This window comes from Octopus bimaculoides, chromosome 11, assembly GCF_046866305.1.
Source record: "Octopus bimaculoides isolate indiv1 chromosome 11, ASM4686630v1, whole genome shotgun sequence".
NCBI classification, from domain to species: domain Eukaryota; kingdom Metazoa; phylum Mollusca; class Cephalopoda; order Octopoda; family Octopodidae; genus Octopus; species Octopus bimaculoides.
This window is the reverse complement of record NC_142938.1, coordinates 9,401,521-9,421,680: the sequence shown is the minus strand read 5'-3', so window position 1 is coordinate 9,421,680 and position 20,160 is coordinate 9,401,521. Positions and strand designations below refer to the sequence as shown.

Here is a 20,160-nt window from a genome sequence, read left to right as displayed (position 1 = left end):
TGGTTGGCCCAGGGCAACAGAAGACACTTGCCCAAAGTGTCACACACAATGGTACTGAATTTGAAACCACATGGTTACAAAGCAAGCTTTTTAACCACCCATATGAATAATGGTGAAAATACCAAATGTGATTATTGTAATTCTTTCTGATTCTGAACCAATTTTGGCATCAAAGTAAACCTGGGAAGAAATATAATGTTGAAGTACAAGACTAAAAGCAGCATGCTGTTCATCAGGAAATATTTGATTGGTTTTAGGAAGGCTGTACATAGACTGAATCAACAGGTTAAGAGAAAATTTGTCCTTCATTGAAATTACTAATACTACACATATTTTCCTGACATCTACACCAACTCTCCCAAATTACTTCCACCATGTTGCTCCTATTTTATATAGGAGCACTATCTTACAACTGACTTTAGCTGCTACAGCAATTTTATATGAATATTACAAGCCAAACGAGGGTGTCTCTGCATAATAGCTTGACCTGTGAGAAACAGCAGCTAAATTCCAGGCACATTAGATAATATAGTACCAAATAAAAAAAATAAAAAAACAAGATGATCATAGTTGGAATGCTTTTGACCCTGGTCTTCTGCTCAATCAAGAAAACACCACCCAATATCTGCACTAAGTACAACCCATTTTCTGCTTTTGTGGATCTTGCCTCCCCCACTTCAAGCATTTTGATTTTAGTTCACTCTAAGATTTAAAATTCTACAATTAGAACCAAATTTCTTGAAATATCTAGTTATGAACTGCTTTGAGAAGAAAAGAAGCCTGCAATCAAATCCTCATTAAACATCCTTCTGTGCTTTAAATTTTTCTTCTTCTTAAAACAAGTTCAAAGAAATTATGCCTAATAGTTAAAAACTTTCATGAAGAATTTGTGTTTAAGGGATTTAAACAGTAACTGAATTTTTTAAAATTCTTTTTGTCATTCATTCAACTTACTCGACAACCTTAGTGGTACCAGATGTGTGGAAAAAGCACCCAACACAATGTAAGGTGGTTGGCATTAAGAAGGGCATCCGGTCATAGAAAACATGCCAACGCCAACACTGGACCTATCAAACTATCCAACCCATGCCAGCATGGAAAACAGACAGTAAATGATGAATGTCACGGTACATGGAAGACCATAAATTTAAAATAGTTATTTCTGACTTTAAGATAGTAACCATGAATAATTTGCTGGTCAACAATAGGAAACTTGAAAAATCTAAATAAAAATAAAACAAGACCATACAGAAAGCTATAAGAGATTTAGAATTGACATAGGTTTTAAAATAAACCATAAGCACTGTAGATCAAAGTCTAGATTCTGGCAATTGGAATCTAACGGTCAGTAAAACCAAACCAATTCTTCCCTGCACATACACTTTCTAGTCTTCTTCCTTTCAAAATTTTGTGGTATTGTGCTTAAAGAAATCAATAAAAAAGTTTTTTTTTTACATTCAATATAATAAAAAATAAACGTATTTTATTGATTATCCTGCACTCTAACATATTCCATAAAGAATAGAAGCCATCAACATGGCTGAAAAAAATCAATCAATGGAGATGGCCACCAAAACATAAAAGAAAAATACTGTTGTTAAAAGACATTAGCTAAATTAGATGGTAGGAGGGTTCACATAGGGAGTTCTCCAAAGTGACATTTTATAAGCAATAATATTTTAGCCTGTCAAAGTAGCATGGATTAAGAAGATTATCCTGGCAACACTGCTTACTCACTCCTATCCTTTATACCCCCACTGCCAACAATTACCGTTAATGTTTCAAACAAGCTCATACAATTATCTTTAATCTCAAGCTTATGGCACTTATTGAACAAATGTACAGCTAGCCATTCATTTTCAATATTAGATCACACCTCTTTAGTGTTTACTACTTAACTCTTTAAGCACTAAATGAACTGATAATGCTGACCTGACCTCAAACAGCATAAACCACTGAAATCAATGATGTTGGCTTCAGATTATTATCCCAAATTTTAATTCAACCTTGATCCATTTCAACAGGTTTTATCATTTATTAAGTTTAATGTAGAATTACATTAGCTAATTAAACAGCAATCAGCAGTACTAGAACTAGTACAGTTACCAATTTTAATAACAATGCTTAGTGGTGAGTACCATCATTCTCATGATACTATATCGAATGATATCCTACTGCTAGAATTTAAAATTTGTTATACTTAATAATAAATAAAAGATAAGATTAGTTTAATCAGGATATTGCACCACAATATGCACATAGATAATATAACAATCAATAAGCCAAAGAGTAACTGGAATAATGAAGTGAAATAGAATACTGTTGTGGTACAAAGCTCCCAAATGAAACCTGACCGAGCAGATCTCTAACACAAAAGTAGTTTCATCAAACAACTAAGATTGACACACTAAGCAATACTTTAGCTTAGTTGGAGACCACATTCTGACAAGCAAGGGTTTATCATATGGAGTGCAGTATGATAAATTGGCAGGTTGCATCTTCTCTAGTTACCAATCTGTTGTTACATGCCAGGAAGTGACCACAGTAGACTCAAGCAAGATGATAATGGCTGGAGCACTACATTTATTGTTCGAGTACATCCTAACATGATTCTTGAGACTGATGAGGATAAAACTGCTGTTGCTGCTGCTATTTTTCCATGAATCTGCCTTTTGTGTTTCTCTAGACAAAGCCGAAAGATTAGCATACATACAGTGGTGGTGTCGATATGTATAAGTGTTCGGGAGTGACTGTACATGCAGTTGCAAGAATTGTGGGTGGAGGGAGAATTTACTAAGGTAATAAGATGTGTTTCATACATGTCCAGGTAATCTTCCATTCTTAATATTTTTGTCTCATTATACAGATCAGCTGTGGGCATAAGATGTATGTGAACTGCCAATTCTAAGTGTGCTATTTTGTGTTTATATTTCTATAAGATTTAAAAAAAAAAAAAAAATCGAGAGAGTAAACAGACATAATTCATTGATTTAACATACTGTATGTACATTAGTGCTTATTATTTGTGTTGATCAAATGTAGTAACTGTAGGTCCACATGGTATTTCTGAAAGCCATTTTGCTTTAGTTCCTGCGTTTTACATGTTGAGTGAATTCTGCTGGGTAATCCCTGGTAAGTTTAAGTTGTAGAGATGCTGTATTTGTATCTGATGCTGTATTTGTTAAGAAAGCTGGTGAATTTGAGAGGAACTACTTTAGAGTGTATGTTACTGGAGCAGAGGTTCAAGATGGCTGACATGAGGCTGGAGCAGATGTATCTGAAGAATGGTATGAGGAAGTATTCCATGTCATTTTTGTAAGTGCATGCTTGTAAGATTATGAGCTGCTAAAAGAATGGCTTTTTGCACAAGCACATTTGGGAATTACAGATTATGTGTGCTAAAATAATTATTTAGATTCTGTTGTGAGATATACCAAGAAAGATATGTAAACCAGAATTAGTATGACTTGAACAACACTAGAAAAAATGGTTTCCTTGTGATAAAAGTATCTCCCAAAATAACAAAAGTTGAGTTCTTCAGAAACTGTAGAAAGCCTACCTCTTCACGGAACACAATGTCGGACTTTTACAAAGTTCACGAAACACCAAGATGAACTACACACCTAACTGCTCAGAGAAGCAACAAGCGTATCATGAAAAGCACAATCAACCAACTGAAGACAGAAGAAAAAGATGGATTAAATCACCAAGTGCTGCTATGGAAACCAACACATGGGGGAGCAAGGAAGACCTGCAATAACATACTGAGGGGCTGGATCATGACATTCATCAGGTGCTAACTTCTATGGACTGCAATGAAAGACCTTGATTGTTGAAAGCTCATTGTCAATGAAACCCCATCACAATGGCGGCGATTGAGGACTCAGCAATGGCTTGATGACCTGAGATTTTGCCAACCAACATTTATTACTGCCCACCCCACCCCAACCTCCCACTTTTTTTTTTTTTTATTTAATAGAGGTATTTATCTTATGAGTGAATGCCATAGCTCATTGGATCACTGAAACAACTTTAGACTAGTGCAAAACAAAACTACTCAGCTGCTGTCAGTCACACACCATACTATGTGTCTTACTGTTCTAAATAACCAGCATTTCTTTCCTAACAATCAGCAAAAGTTGAAGAAATACATTAATCCCACCAATCAAATCCATCCTACCACTTTATTCAAGTCAGCAGAAATGTTAGCATGTCAGACAAAATACTTAGCAACATTTCTTCTGACTCTTTATGTTCCAAGTTCAAATGCCAATGAGGTCAATTTTACTTTGTTTCAGGGTTGATAAAATAAAATACCTGGGTGAATATAATCAACAAACACCTCCCCTCAATATTGCTGTGCTTGTGCCAAAAATATTAAGGATTATTATATTATTATTATTATCGTTAGAATGCTGGGCGAAATGCTTAATGGTATTTCATCTGTTGCTACGTTCTGAGTTCAAATTCCATCGAGGTCAACTTTGCCTTTCATCCTTTCATCATCATCATCGTTTAACGTCCGCTTTCCATGCTAGCATGGGTTGGACGATTTGATTGAGGACTGGTGAAACCGGATGGCAACACCAGGCTCCAATCTAATTTGGCAGAGTTTCTACAGCTGGATGCCCTTCCTAACGCCAACCACTCAGAGTGTAGTGGGTGCTTTTACGTGTCACCCGCATGAAAACGGCCACGCTCGAAATGGTGTCTTTTATGTGCCACCCACACAAGAGCCAGTCCAGGGGCACTGGCAATGATCTCGCTCGAAAACCCTACAAAGGCCAGTTGATAAAATAAGTACCAGTTGAGTACTGGAGGTTGATGGAATCGACTCATTCCCCCCACCCAAACTCGCTGGCCTTGTACCAAAATTTGAAACCATTATTATTATTACTTCCTTTAACTGCAGTAAGGACACAAACTATTGTTTCGTATCGGGTTAAATCATTATGAAAATGAATATGAGTGATGTGTTGTGTCAGTTGTTTTAACAGTTTGTTCGTGATTTCTAGGATTACTAATGAAACATAAATTAACACTTTGCAGTTATTTAGATTTGCAACTGATGACTGAAATCAATATAGAATATGAGCATATTCAAAAATATTTTTAAAAAACATGATACTTCAAAGTAACAGGTGTTTAAAGATAGATATTTGGTAAGAACAATGATGTCAAACAATGCAGGAGCTGTAAAAAAAAAAATTAAATAATGGAGTTGGTGAGAAAAGCAAATGAATTATTTCAAAAACTGAATAAAGACTGCACCACAACAAACCTAATTTAACCACAGATTTTGTTGGGTTTTTTTCTACATTCTAAATATCCAGGACAGGAAATCTACAAAGTCATCTCATCTCAAATTTCTTAACCCTTTAGCATTTAAACAAGCCATATCCGGCCCAAATATTCTACTAGTTTTGTGTTCCAAATGAACAGGCTGAGCCTCTCACGTTGACCATACAATGTCATTCTAAAAATAAACAATCACATCATTGAAATCTCAAAGCTACAAGATTAATACTTGATTAATTCAAGATTACGTGAATAATATAAGCATTACATTTAACAGTAATCTGAATGCTAAAGGGTTAAAGATGGACCCAAAAACTAAGCTCAGGTAGAGTGGACTAAGTTCAAAGTCAAATCATATCAACCTGTAAAGCATCACTAAATTCAATGTGGATACAGACTGCTTAACACCATTAGTGTAACAACTTTAAATTTGTATGGGTCCTCTCAAAAGTCTAAATCAGTAAATACAAAACAGAACGGTTTCTTTGACAAAATGTTTTTATAATTGTCTCTCAAGTAATATATCTCCTAGAATTCTACATCTACTCTTTTACTTGTTTCAGTCATTTGACTGCAGCCATGCTGGAGCACCACCTTTTAGTCGAGCAAATCAACCCCAGGACTTATTCTTTGTAAGCCTAGTACTTATTCTATTGGTCTCTTTTTGCTGAACTGCTAAGTTACGGGGACATAAACACACCAGCATCGGTTGTCAAGCGATGTCGGGGGGGACAAACACAGACACAGACACACACACACATACCAAATCAACTCACAAGGCTTTGGTCGGCCCGAGGCTACAGTAGAAGATACTTGCCCAAGGTGCCACACAATGGGACTGAACCCGGAACCATGTGGTTGGTAAGCAAGCTACTTACCATACAGCCACTCCTACACCTATGGGGTCAAATTTTAAACCAGCAGCAGTGGCATCAGGTCAAATCCAAACTATCTTATAGTAACTTTAGATCCTTATACATTTGCATTATCAAATATTTTTACTTGTAGCTTTTAATACATTTTTGCACATTCTGTTTAATAATTAATGTAAACCCATACAGAAGATTTCAGAATCTCACTGAATATTCTTCAAAATGAAGCATTATTCGTCTCCATTTTAATTTATTCAAGTACTGACTCCATAACAAACTCTGTAACCAAAAACACTTTTCAGACACTTCTAACCATGCAATTCAAAACTTTCTATATTTCTCAACAAGGAACAATACCAAGTTGCACACTCCATTTTTCTATGTATAATTATTCCCTTCACCATACATTTGCCCATGGTTTCTAAGATTAGATTACAGTAACTACCAAATAATTCAACCACTATTTTTCTACCAAACATGCTGCAACTGCTTCTGCTACAGAAAATGACTAACTTGCAAGAGACCAACTGTCTAGTAGAAATAGTAAACTGTAATAATCCTCATCATCATTCAACATCCGTTTTTCTTGCTGGCATGGGTTGGTCAGATTGAGAGGAGCTGGCAAGCCCAGAAGGTACATCATAGGTTTCACAGCTTGTTTTTACTTGATTTCTACAGCTAGACACCCTTCCTAATGCCAGCCACTTTATAGAGTGTACTGAGTGCTTTTAACCAGCCCCAGTGCTTTTTAATGCGGTGCCAGCCTCAGCGCTTTTTAATGTGGCGACAGCACCAGCACTTGTCTTCTACATTATTTTTCCAACCTGTAAATATTTGAAAGTGCCTAATAGAAGCTGACTTTACATAAACTTCAGTATTCCCTTCTGGCTGCCATTATCTGCCATACTTCGACCTAGATATGGTCTTTTTTACACTCAACTTTATGGTATGAATTTACCAACATTTAATGGTGCAAATAGGGTTGCATATTCCTCTCCAGAGATAGTATTTATCACTTTTTGACCAACTCCATTCTGTTTTAGTTAGGATAAAAATTTGGTACTAAAATGCAATTGACTGGTAAGTAACCAATAAATTGGTTAGCTCTCTGAAGTTTATTAGAAATGGCAAAGCAGATTTTTATCACAGAACTGCAGGAGTCTTGTTTTCATATCTTGCATCACGGCTATTGCTACCATGACCATTGAAATCCTTTGCTTAGGTTCAATTACAGGAAACAGTTATCTATGCAACAGAATTCAGTTCCTTTTTATTCTCAAAGACGTTGAAGGAATTATGAGCCTGGAAGGAATTAAGATTTATTAGCTAGGAATGTGATAAAAGAAAATCTAAAGGGCCAGCTATCAGCAATGTCACTAACCTTTTACACGTTTCAGTCTCTGGACTGCAGCCATGCTGGAGCACTGCTTTGAAAGAGTTCAGTCAAAAAAATTGCATACATGAAATCCTTTCGGTTTCCACCTACCAAATCCACTACCAGGTTTTGGTCGACTCAGGGCTAAGGTAGAAGACACTTGCCCAAAGTGCCAAGCAGCGAGACTGTACTCAAGACCAAATAGTTGGGAAACAAGATTCTTAACTATGGTAGGAGATTAACAGCAAACTTTTCCTATGAAATATCACAAGAAATTTCATAGGAATGTAAACAGAATGGAACCCATGGTCAGTGCATTCAGATAATCATTGTTACTCTGGGAGATTATGGGTGTACTTTCATGATGAATAAACCGAAGGAGGGTGAAATTGAAGTTTTTTACTTCCACCATTTCATATGGAACTTCCATTTAGTCACTGCCTAAAATAGGAAAGAGCAAATGTATTCAAATTGGCCTATCGCAACATTCTTGGCTAAACTAGGTGTGTAAAGTGACATTTAGAATGAGGCTTGGTTTACTTTGTGATTATGTTTAGTGTTTACAAAATAGTTAATAGGGAAAAAACCACATTAAATTATTTATACTTCCTCAAATGAATATATATGCATTGTTTGTTTAACCCAAGGCCAGTTATAGTTGAGCAGGTCTATGATCAAAGTGTTTCAGCTACAACCATATTTTTTTTTCTCGAGAAGGTTTGGTTATTTTCAGCAATGTAAACATCCACACAAAAAGCCCCTTTTGTAATTTATTTACAGCTTAGTCAAAGGAGGAAGGCTAGTGTACATGACCCTTTGTAGGGCACTCTCAGACGAGTGGGAAAATGATGTTCATATACCAAGGTGCTTTTAGCAGAGTCCACTTTGTTACAAGCCTTCGGGACTAGACTACAAGGTAGTAGTCTTACACCAAGTAGTGATTAAACCTGCTACATAAGGCTTAAAGTGATGAATTTGTTTGCATGAGAATGAGAAAAGAACAAATAAACAAAAAACAAATTCAGACTTCTGATCAATGAAGTCATCATTTGGATAGATTCAGTACAATGAAAAAAAAACAAAGGTTAAAATTATATATAAAAAAAAAATGTTAAAACCATTTATAAAAAATGTCAAAATCATATATAAGGTATTCCCAAATCTAATCAATAAATAAATATTCTATTGAAAAGAAAGCAAAAGTTAAATCCATAAAGGAAACAACAATATATTCAGAAACAATAAATGTTATGTTGATGTAGATTACAGAGCATAAAAGAAGTGAAAGTTAAGCCAATTAGACTTAATATGAAGTAGTTAAATCAGATCATAGTGTATTTAGTTTCATAAACAATACACAAGAGGTACGACATAATTATATAGTGTTTTCCAACCAATGGGAAAGGTGTAAAGACTAATGTCACAGAGAAACTGATGCTATAGTAGCATACCTTTTGTGATACAAATCATCTATGAAACGGGAAAACAGAAAAGAAACTTGTGAGCAAGTAAACTAAGGAATGATACAATAGCTACAGGAACCTCCTGACCCATCAAACTAGAATTTTCATCTCACACATTGCACCTCACCAGAAGAAGTAAAAACAAACATATACAACTGGAGATCTGATATAAAAATATTTAAGAGGTTTCTCTCCTGGTCATGTGGTTTCAAGTGCTTTCAGCTTTGGTTGGCTCTATAGTAAAAGACATTTGCCCACATGGTGTACAGTGACATTTGAGCAAGTGTTTCCTACAAAAGCCTAAGGCTGACCAGAGATGAAAGAAGCCTATCATGTAGGTATGCATTTGTGTTTGTGTCCCCTGACATGTGAGACATGTGAATAAATACCACCTGTCACATAAGCAATGTCTTGTTTCTAATCCATTGTTAAAACCTGTCCAACCATGAGGAAATTTTTCACTTACTTGGCAATAAGAGCATCTAACAATAGAAAATCTATCTTGATAAATTCCGTATGATGCATGCAAGTATGAAATAGTGATGCTGACAAGGTTATACCATTTCTCAACTTAATATAGAACACACTTAGAATAATTAGCAGCAACTCCATTAAATGAACTGTTTTGTCCAAGGAGGCAACAAGCTAAAAGGAAAAGGTATTCGATTGACAAATCACAAGTTCAAATTCATCACAATTTGTGTTCTTGGTAATTAATGATAAACTGAATTAAATGTTCACATAGTATTATCTAGTTGTCAGGAAAAAACATCAGATTCTTCCAAAATATGTATCTCCCTGGCAACATGACAACAGAGTTTTTCTACCCAGAGGGAGATTTATCTTTCATGATCAACTCCAAGAAAAATGAGAGGAAAGCGCTGTTAATGAAACCCTTGTAACTATATAATGCAAGCAAATTTGATTTTATCAGTAAAACTGCCCTGATTATGGTTTGATCGAGACTATATCTGAAGAAGGAAAGAAGTTGTGATATTTATACTTTTGTGAGGAGTATTGGTGAAAGATGTGAAGTGAAACAGAAATGTATGAAGCTCAATTTTCGTAAGTAAAATATATCAAACTGCTAAATTTTGCCTATCATTTTTCTCCAAAACCACCTATTTATATTTTTTGATTAATTAGTGATTAAAGCGGCAAGCTGGAAGAATTATTAGCAAGTAGGACAAAATCCTGTAAAGCATTTTGTCTGTCTATGTTCTGAGTTCAAATTCCGTAGAGGTTGAATTTGCCACCTTTCATCTCTTCAGGGGCGCAAAAATAAACACCAGTCAAGAACAGGGATCAGTGTAACAGACTAGCCCCCCTCCACCAAAATTTCAGGCCCTGTGCCTATAGCAGAAAGGAATTAGTGATTAAGGTCCTAACAGGTGGTAGATTATTTCTAAAATATTTCTAACTGAAATCTCTACTCATTAGCTAAATTAAAACAAGTTACATAAACACACTCAGCTGACATCTCAATGAGGTAAACGCTAAGTAGAAACAAGTTCAAGCTAAATATTTTCATTATTGTTCATGTAATTACTCTCAAGTAAAGTAGCTAATGTCACCAGTATCAGCAGTAAACACTTCAGCTAAGACCACTGCCCTGGAATGAAGACTAGTAGAGTGTTTAAAAATAAAATCTTGAGACAATAAGCTGTATAATTCAAGGAGTTTAAATGACCATTTTAATATTTTTGAATTGTTAATCTTATTTAATAAGTTTTTTTTAAACAACAAGAGTAATTTTAAGAAATAGTGAAATATAAACTGTTTTATGTGTATATATGTAAGTTTATATATCTTTCCTGTACTAAAAAAATATTCAGCAGCAGTAGTATAGAAGGATATGCAACCAATGTCCAACAGGTTTTAATTCTCAGCCCCAAGCCTATGGCTTATATTTTTTCACTTATTCTTTCTTCTAGTCTGTGATAAGCCTTGTGGAATACACATCTTGCTTAAATAGTCCATTTTATTGGCATCACTTCTGTGACTAGGTTTCTTCCTATCACCAAATACTTTACAGTGAAACATTTTATAATACTACCAGCAGTAGAGAGGCAGTCCCATCCATGCAGGAGTAGAAACTACCCTCTATTCTATATCAGTTCTTATTTGAATGTACCATCTTCCTATACGAGTGAAAAGTAGTTTACTCAATCCTGAGCACTTTGGGGCCCTCAGAGATAAAAATAACAGAAGACTGAGTTGCATAGAATGTAGATTCATCCAACCGTTACCAAAAAAGAAAATTTTTTGTCGAATTTTTAAAAACTTGAAGTAGAAACAATGACCTGCACAATCAGTTTGCTTTAAATCATTTTAACTTGTAGCAACAACAGTAGCTGCTTTATTCTATTAACAAAATAGAAAACCTTAAAAGTTATATATCCTAGAAACAAGATGAAGGCTTAGACCATAGATAGAAGATTTTTAAAAAAAAGTTGGTGATAGAAATTTTATATCCTTATTAAATATACAATTACTGAGAGTATAAAAGTATACAGACTGAAGCTAAAATGACAGTCTTAAAACTTCCCAAACCACAAGCCACCTTGTGCCAAAGGCTAAAGATAGGTGTGACTGCTGACACAGGGTAGGTGACCTGATCAATAAGGGCAAGAACATTAATCATAAGTGAAATGACAAGAATTGTTAATATTTAAAATTTAGGAGAGCGCCACATTCTCTGATAAAGGAGACATGACACTTAAACCACAAACATAATAGCTAATGGGTAGTGAAACCATTTCAAGTGAACTATGAAGTGAGCATGATCTGACAGTTGTGTAGGTAAGACTGCAAAATAGACAAGAAAACAAATATTAGGTACAAAAAGAGGGAATTGTTCTGCAACTGGGTGCTGATGATTGATAGGTCAATGACCGAGTTCGCTTATGCAAGATTCACAGACACTGAAACTGTAGAGTGAGGATTCACAAGAATTACAGACATTGAAACTGCAGAGTGAGTTGAAGCAAGCAAATTCTACAACCATCAGTGGTGGCAGAATTTAAATGTCTTCATTATTAATGTTTTATATTTATATGTAAATCACTATCAGATATTATACACTACTGGTTGCAATGTGCTTCCTTGTAGCATTCATTCAAATGATGCCACCTGCTGGCTAGACAGGCAGGCCAACATTCCATCTCAGGCTTACTCATTTATCACTGAGTGGAGTGGAGCAATGTGAAATGAAGTACTTTGCTCAAGAACACAATGCCCCAACTAAGCTGGAAATTGAAACTTATGATCTAGTGATTGAGTGCAATACCCTAACCACTAGGCCTTCGCACACATGATATATATATATATATATATAGTGTTGTTGGTTACAAGTTCCCAACAGAACCATTACTAGTTCCCTGCATTTCTAATAACAGGAGTGACAAGGGAGTGTTCTACATCTGTAGTGTGATGTAGAACAAATATCACAAAGGACTTCATAAGTAACTAGTTTGTCTTCTAGTTTCATTATATAAACCTCTAATACCTACAAATCTATTTCAGACTTTAACAATGTTATAAATCACTCAAAGGATCAACTATACATGCTAGACATAGCAGCAAAATCTCCCACGAATCACAGTTTCAAAAAAAAAATATTGATGTCATTCTAGATGCTCCTAAAAAGACTAATCATAATCAGAATGGCTTGAACCATATGTTTGCTCTCTCGGCATTGATCTGGGACAAAGCAACAGCCATGTATTCTACAAAATAATGAGTTTCACTTTATGAGGGCAACTATTCAAATATCTTAGATGGTTCCTACTGTTTAAATCCACATTAGAATTAGATTAAAAAAAAATAAAATCCAATTGCTTTCCAATAATGAGACAAGTACAATCCTGTTAGTTCATACCAGGCAGACTCATCCCCACACAAGTTGGCTTGGAGGACAAATGAAAGACATGATGTCAAACTACATGTGGTATAAATAAAACTCTTGTGATCTGTATCATTTCGTTGTCCTCATCTTACATGTGTTTTTCTATGCTGGCATATGTTGGATCCCACTGCGACAATTAGGGACAAAATAAAATATTGAAACCATAGCATTCCTTATCAAGATATACTCTCTTACTAGTTCAAAGATTAGGCATCAGCACTGTTGGAGGACGTCCTTCAAGGATTTTAGTGGATCAAAGTAACCCCAGCACTTATAAATCTGGTACTTATTCTATCAATCTCTTTTTGCCAAACAGCTACTTTCCAAACATACAAACAAACCAATATCAGTTGTCAAGCAGTGAGATACAAATGTCCATACAACACAAACAGGCTTTCACAGTTTCCATCAAGTAAATTCATTCACAAGATATTGGTTGACCCAGGGCCACAAAAGACACTTGTTCATAGTGCCATACAGTAGGATTGAACCCAAGACAACGTAGTTGCAAACCAAATTTCTTAACCACACAACCATGTCTGTACCTGGGTAGATGAAACAGAGGCAGGAAGATGTTAGTATACAGATGAAAGAGTGCAGCAGTAACATTCAGAACCTTACCAGCCTTGTGAAAATCTTCAAGCACTACTAGTCTTCCATAAAAAAAAAAAAACCCTTCAACGCAGTGCTCCATTATGACCACAGTCAAATGACTGAAACACATATAAAAGAATGCCTTCAAGAAGAACTTTCCAGATACAGATCCAAGGTCTTTCAAGACCTTACAAAGGCCCCAGATCCACAATAACATGGTTTCAGGCTCAGATGTGGCTGTGTGGTTAAGAACCTTGTTTCACAACACCATGGTTTCAGGTTCACTGTGGACAAATGTCTTCTACTACAGCCCTTGACCAACCAAAGCTTTGTGAGTGTATTTGGTAGATGGAAACTGAAAAGAAACCTGCCACGTGCTTGAGCAGGTCTCCTTGTCTAGACATCATATGATAGTTATAAACAAGTGTTACCATCATACAAGCAATGTTTGCTTCTAGTCTTTCATAAAAAACATGTCTCGCCAAAGAGAAATATTACTTTGCTTGGAAACAGGCAAAGAGTTGACAAGAGAAAGGACATCTAGCCATAGAGAATCTGCCTCAACAGATTCTGTCTGTCCCATAAACATTCAATGACAATGATTCTAAGCTAAAAGGTTATTCAATTATACAATATTCCTACTGCCTGCAGTAATGGGCTGCACTGCTTCCTCCACACATAGGTAGACTGAGTCATCAAGAATTAAGTGTCTTAGTTATAAGCAGTTCAGTGGCAAGATGACCAGCTACAAAATATTGACCCTTCAGGTAGTGATTTAGCTGTGTCATTACTATATAAATATTCAAATCTTAATTAAAAGAATATTTAGTTTCAACATGACCTACCTATATTACTTCCAAACATTTAGTGATAAAAAAGAAGCAAAATAATAGAAGCTCAAGATACAAATAGTAACAGAAAGAGTTCAAAAACACAAGAATAAATTACATGAGAAGAATAGAACGGAAGTCAAATATTTCAGATAGAACCTTTCAGAGAGAGTTTTAAAAAAGCCAACAGTAATACATTAGACATTTCATCTCCCTCAAATGAATTGCTTCTGCCAGTAACATTAGATTTTTTTTTTTTTTCTTTTTCAAAGCATAACATTTATTCTCCTGTTTGAAATCTTAGTAATATTAACTTGGTCAATTTACAAATAATTCTGGAAACTACTGTCAACCAAGAACATATCCAAAGAATAAATAACTGACACCGGGAGGCCTAAATTACTATACAGTTTGAGAGGACTGAAGATGCTACATAAGGTACATTGATGTAGGACATTCACATTATATATCACAGATCTAATGTTTAAATCACATACAAGTAGCAGCATCAAATATACTGAGCTAGTTTGCTCCAACTAATACTAAAATGTGAAAACATTCACCACACAAACACACAGACCTATTACATGCCAAGTCATGTACAAGCTATACCTAGACTAGTTATGAGGCCAACAAGATATTTACTAACAGGAAAGCAGCAGCAGAGATAAAAATGTTGAGCTGTTTAGAACAGCTGCTCAAGAAAGTGGTACTTTCTAAGGCTAGATTAGATAATATTGGACTATTAAAAAGACATTTTTCATTTTCGGTTTCTCATTCACTGACTGCTGTTATAAATTTTGCAGCCAATGAAAGGAAGAAATCTTAACCTAGAAAAATCCATTGTATGCACAATAATTATCCAAACACTAAAAGCCCCTCAAGGAATATTCTAGGAAACAGCCCATTTGTTATGCTGAGTGAAGTCCTGTAGGTATATGCCCCAATCCTCAACAACAGCAAGGAAAATTTGATATGTATATATATATATATATATATATATATATATATATATGAATTTGTAGGATTCATTTGAATCAAAGTATTTTAAAAACAAGAACAAGTGAGGGTCAAAATTAGCATAGCCATGTTTATACTGTATACAAATGCTCACATGTATACCAATGCATATACGGACATTTCAACACATATATATATGCATATCAACAAATCAACATACACATCCATTAAAATATACATGTATATGAAATTATATGTATACATGCAGATCAGAATGCAGTTTCACGATCCACTGCGAGTTCCAGATCCGACATAGAGAACCTTCCCTACATAGGATCTGAAACTCAATGTACATATGTGTGTGTGTGTGTGTGTGTGTGTGTGTATAAACATTACTGGAATATATATATATATATATATATATATATATATATATAAACATTACTGGAACCAAGAAACAACCTGACCTAGTAACAATATATACATATATCATCCAAATGGAATTTGACAAGAAAAATGTTTATATCTTAGAAATCAAAAGAGGACTACAGAAAATTCACATCATTATCACTAAGTCTTATCACTTCTCTTTTTGAAACGTAAAAGCTACAAAATACCTCAAAATAGATGAAAATAATATATAAGTTTTATAGAATGACACATAACTAAAATATACAGCTAAATTAAAAACTATGACAACTTTCCTGGTATAACAAATCAATATCACACAATATATTGTCAGTTCTAGTGTTAACAGAATGTATTGACTCAAATAGGTCATAGACTGAATTCATCACCTTGTTTAACATCTTGGGGTGCCTTCAGTGAAGTTTACTATCACAAAAATTCAGATCAGTTTTTGGTCTAAGAATAAATTCATATCTTTGTCTCCTCCACACCAATCATGTGGACCCAACAAAAGGGTTATGGACACTGCTTGTCTATTAAACAAGAACTTCCTCCAAAACTCATCTAAAACAAAAATTGTGAGACAGACAACAACTAAAATAAGATATAAAAGTTACAAGATTAATTCAGACTATATTACAATCACATCAGATGTCACTGAATACACAAAACATTCTGCTTGATTATACAAAGAGGAATACTTGGAGATGACAGATGACATCACATATAAACTCTACAAGTGTTGGTTAGTCATGACGGATATGCAACCGAATGTTGGATAATATCAACATATTCTTAAGAGTGTGATATATGCCAAATGAATGAATGGCTGCTACTTCCCACTGTGGAGATGATAGAAACAATTTTCTATTTGCAAATATTTTGTATGATTTAGCTCTACCTTGCAGTTTGTAAGAATTATGACAAAAGAATGGAAGAAGTCGATATTGGTCTAATATCATATCATAGCAGGGTATCAACAAAGTTCTAGACAAACCTATCAAAAATGCTATTAACAGCTAACATTTTAAAATTCTTTATCCAATTTATCTAGTTTGGGGGGTTTGCTTCATGGTGAGGAAAACCATCTATTTTTGCTAATCTTGAGAAATCCTATCAGGTGCTCAGCCAACTCACCAATATAATTATCCTTCCTCTAGTAATCTCTATTGCTTTCTGCTGAGTTCTTCCCATTAGCTGCTTTCCAAGCCAAACTGATATATCTGTACATTCAAGTAATAATGTAAAGATTTACTTAACTAAGGAGTCGCTTTCTAAACTGGAACGTTAAAAGAAATAAATTAAGAAACCTCGGTAAATCTTGGAACTTTGCAAGTAGTAAACTCACATCAAGAAAGTACAAGATTGATAGAGTAAAAGATAAAAATCAGAATTTTACAAGAGCAACAGAAGGGAAAGGAATAAATTAAATTATAAGCAGTGTGTGTGTGTGTGTGTGTGTGTGTGTGTGTGTGTGTGTGTATACTGTTAGCAATTAATGACTGTCGTGATTATTATAGACAGTTTCATGAATACACCACAAGTAATTTGTTAGACATTCAGAGAGACTCATGTTTGCATGTCTGTAAAACAGAAACAGGCATGAGAATCATAACCGAAACTAACTTAAAATATGGTCGTAGAATGCAGAAAAAGAAGAAAAAAAGCAAAATGGACACAGTTTTGCTTACCTAGAGTGGATATCAGTCTCAGGTTTAGGATTACAAGTGCAGGTCATGGAACTAAGACCTGTTTTAAAGAATACACCATTAATATACGATAAATTAGTTAGCTTAAAAGCCAATTAAATTAACCCTTTAACATTCAGATTATTCTGCCAAATGTTGGCAGAATATGTAAATAATATAATAAATCTATACTGCATGTTTTAAGAATAGATAAAAATATACCCATAACAGTAAAAGTATCAAACAAGAAGAATAAGGAGTTATGAATTAAATAAAATTCTAAGTGTGAATAAATATATATATATATATATATATAAGTGCAGGCATTGCTGTGTAGTAAAAAGTTTGCCCCCCAACCACAGGCTTTCAAATTCAGTCCCACTGCATACCACCATAGGCAAGTGACTTCAACTATAGTCTCAGGCTGATCAAAGTCTAACATCCTTTTCTATTTTTATTTCTTTTACAAATACTGCTAAATTCTGAGATGGAAACTAACAGCCATAGCCAACAAGTGATTTTTGGGTTTTTTTTTAACATTCAAGCAATCACAACAAATAGAAAATATTGAGAACCTGTTACATTTGGACTTTGTAGAGGATTAGCAACTGATAGGACTGAAGTAACTTCTGGCCTTCAAGATGCATAAACCAGTGTCAACGGTGGCTCCAAAAATTCCTAGCTGGAAACTACAGCCTAGAAGATGAGCCTCATACTGGAAGATCTGAAGAGCTCGGCGAGGACATCCTGCAAACCTTGGTGGAACAAAATCTCATCCTAACTGTCAAAGAACTAGCACAGAAGCTTGGAGTTGGTCATTCAAGCATTTGACACCTGTGCTAGAAGAAAAATTACCATCTTTGGTTTCAATGGGCTTTTTCCAATTTCTGTCAAGCAAATCCACTCACAAGGTTTTAGTCAGCCTGGAGCTATAGTAGAAGACACTTGATCAAAGTGCCACACAGTGGGATTGAAACTGGAACCACATGATTAGGAATTAAGCTCCTTAACCACACAGCCACACCTCATTAGAGAAAAATATTTACTACTCTAATATCATGGTCAAAAAGTTGCAATGAGAAAAGCAATGATACCCCATACTAATGGCAAAGGAAAAAAAATAAATCCTTTAATTTTCTGGAGAAAATCCAGAAGCTAATATGCGTTTTAAAACCTAATTATTGAACTACATAAATATTTCAAGAATGCAACTTTCAAAATAGAAGTAAACAGCTGAAAATGTGAATGAGCTAATTTTAATGATAAAATTACAAATATATAATTAAAACATATTGTCTAATAATTAGATGAGAAACTATTTATCAAAATTGTTTGAGAAAATAATTCAAATTTCTTTTAAAATGATAATCCTGCCACTAGGAATGCTGAAAAATGTAACAAACCAGAGAAACAAACAAAAAGACAAAATTATGAATAAAAGAAAGCTAGCCTGTCAATGGTTTTAATCAATTCTCATTGCTAGCATGGATCTAGAAAATACTATATCTCTCCAAATATCTGATCTGGCTTGTATTCCATGAAGCTGTGTCTGGTCTTTACAGCATTACAAAATACAAGCAAGTGTTGACAGATAGATAACATTTCTATCAATCATTGTGGCAGAATATCTTATGGCGATACAAACCAAGTAGGCTAAACTGGGCAAGTGCACCGTTACACAGTTGCTTGAGTTGCAAGAAATAGCAGGAAAATCTCCCTCAAATCACACACAAGGAACACAATGGATAAAGCAATTTCTGATACACAAAAAGATGAGATGGATCAGAACCAAGCTGGGATAAAGCAATCAAGTATGAAGCCTCAAATATAAACTTTTGGGATCTCAAAAACATCAACCTCTTAACATTCAGGTTACTCTGTCGAATGTAATGCTTTTTTATTCATATTGTTTTGAATTAATCAAGCATAATCTCAAAGCTTTGAGATTTCAATGATGCGACTGTTTATTTTTAGAATGACATTATAGGGTGGGTATGAAAGACTGGATCTGGCCAGTTTGAACATAAAGCAGATAGAACATTTTGGCCAGATATAGCTAGTTCAACTGCTAAAGGGTTAATTAAATCTTAGCTGTCCTCATTTCTCATGAATGAGAAAATGAGAGCTCTGAGGATCAGTGAAGTGGAGGGAACGGAATAAAGTGTAGTTGATTACAAAGCATTTATGGTAGTCAGCAATGAAGGCTATTCGAAACCAGCATAATAATGGAGGTAGCTGATGAAGTAAAGAAGCCTATAAAAGGAAAAAAAAAAAGCAAGTCTTGAACAATGGCATAAAGTAAAGAGAATGCAGCTTAACATATAGGCTATAGATAGAAACTATCTAGCAGAGGTAGGCACTTTTCTTTCAAAATTTAGTTAAAATAGTGGAGGAAAAGATTCCATTAACATAATGAGCTGACAAGATTTCTATTGAAATCCATGTCAAAGTAGCCAAAGTGTAGATTACTTAATTGCTGCCAACTGTAATGTCAATACAATGGTATTCAATTCAGATTTTGACGAAATTTACTTTTAGCTTTTTTTTTCTAACCTTTTTTTTAATACTATTTACTCTACAAGAGGTAGGAATTTTTATGCGTGGTAAGAGGGAATGAATAGGGGAAGCAATAACAGTTGAAAAACATGCATTGGTAAAGTAAGGATTCGTCTGCATGTACTGATTTGTAAAACCTGAGGAAAGATCTCGACTGTCAGAGCTTGTGTGGTTAAGAAGCGTGCTTCCTAAGTATGTGGCACCTTGGG

The 20,160-nt window shown here is 34.8% G+C and overlaps 1 protein-coding gene across 13 annotated transcripts in view; it reads right to left on the bottom strand.

Moving 5' to 3' along the window:
* The window catches only part of LOC106880921 (uncharacterized), an 83,373-nt gene that overhangs the window by 38,806 nt on the left and 24,407 nt on the right, over positions 1–20,160 (bottom strand). For 3 of the 13 annotated variants that reach the window (XM_089359443.1, XM_052971489.2, XM_089359445.1), the window contains exon 2: positions 17,399–17,456. The exons of the other annotated variants lie outside the window; for them this stretch is intronic. The gene's annotated coding sequence lies outside the window, so the exon portion shown is untranslated. The remainder of the gene's footprint in view (positions 1–17,398; positions 17,457–20,160) is intronic. 13 annotated transcript variants of the gene reach the window in all.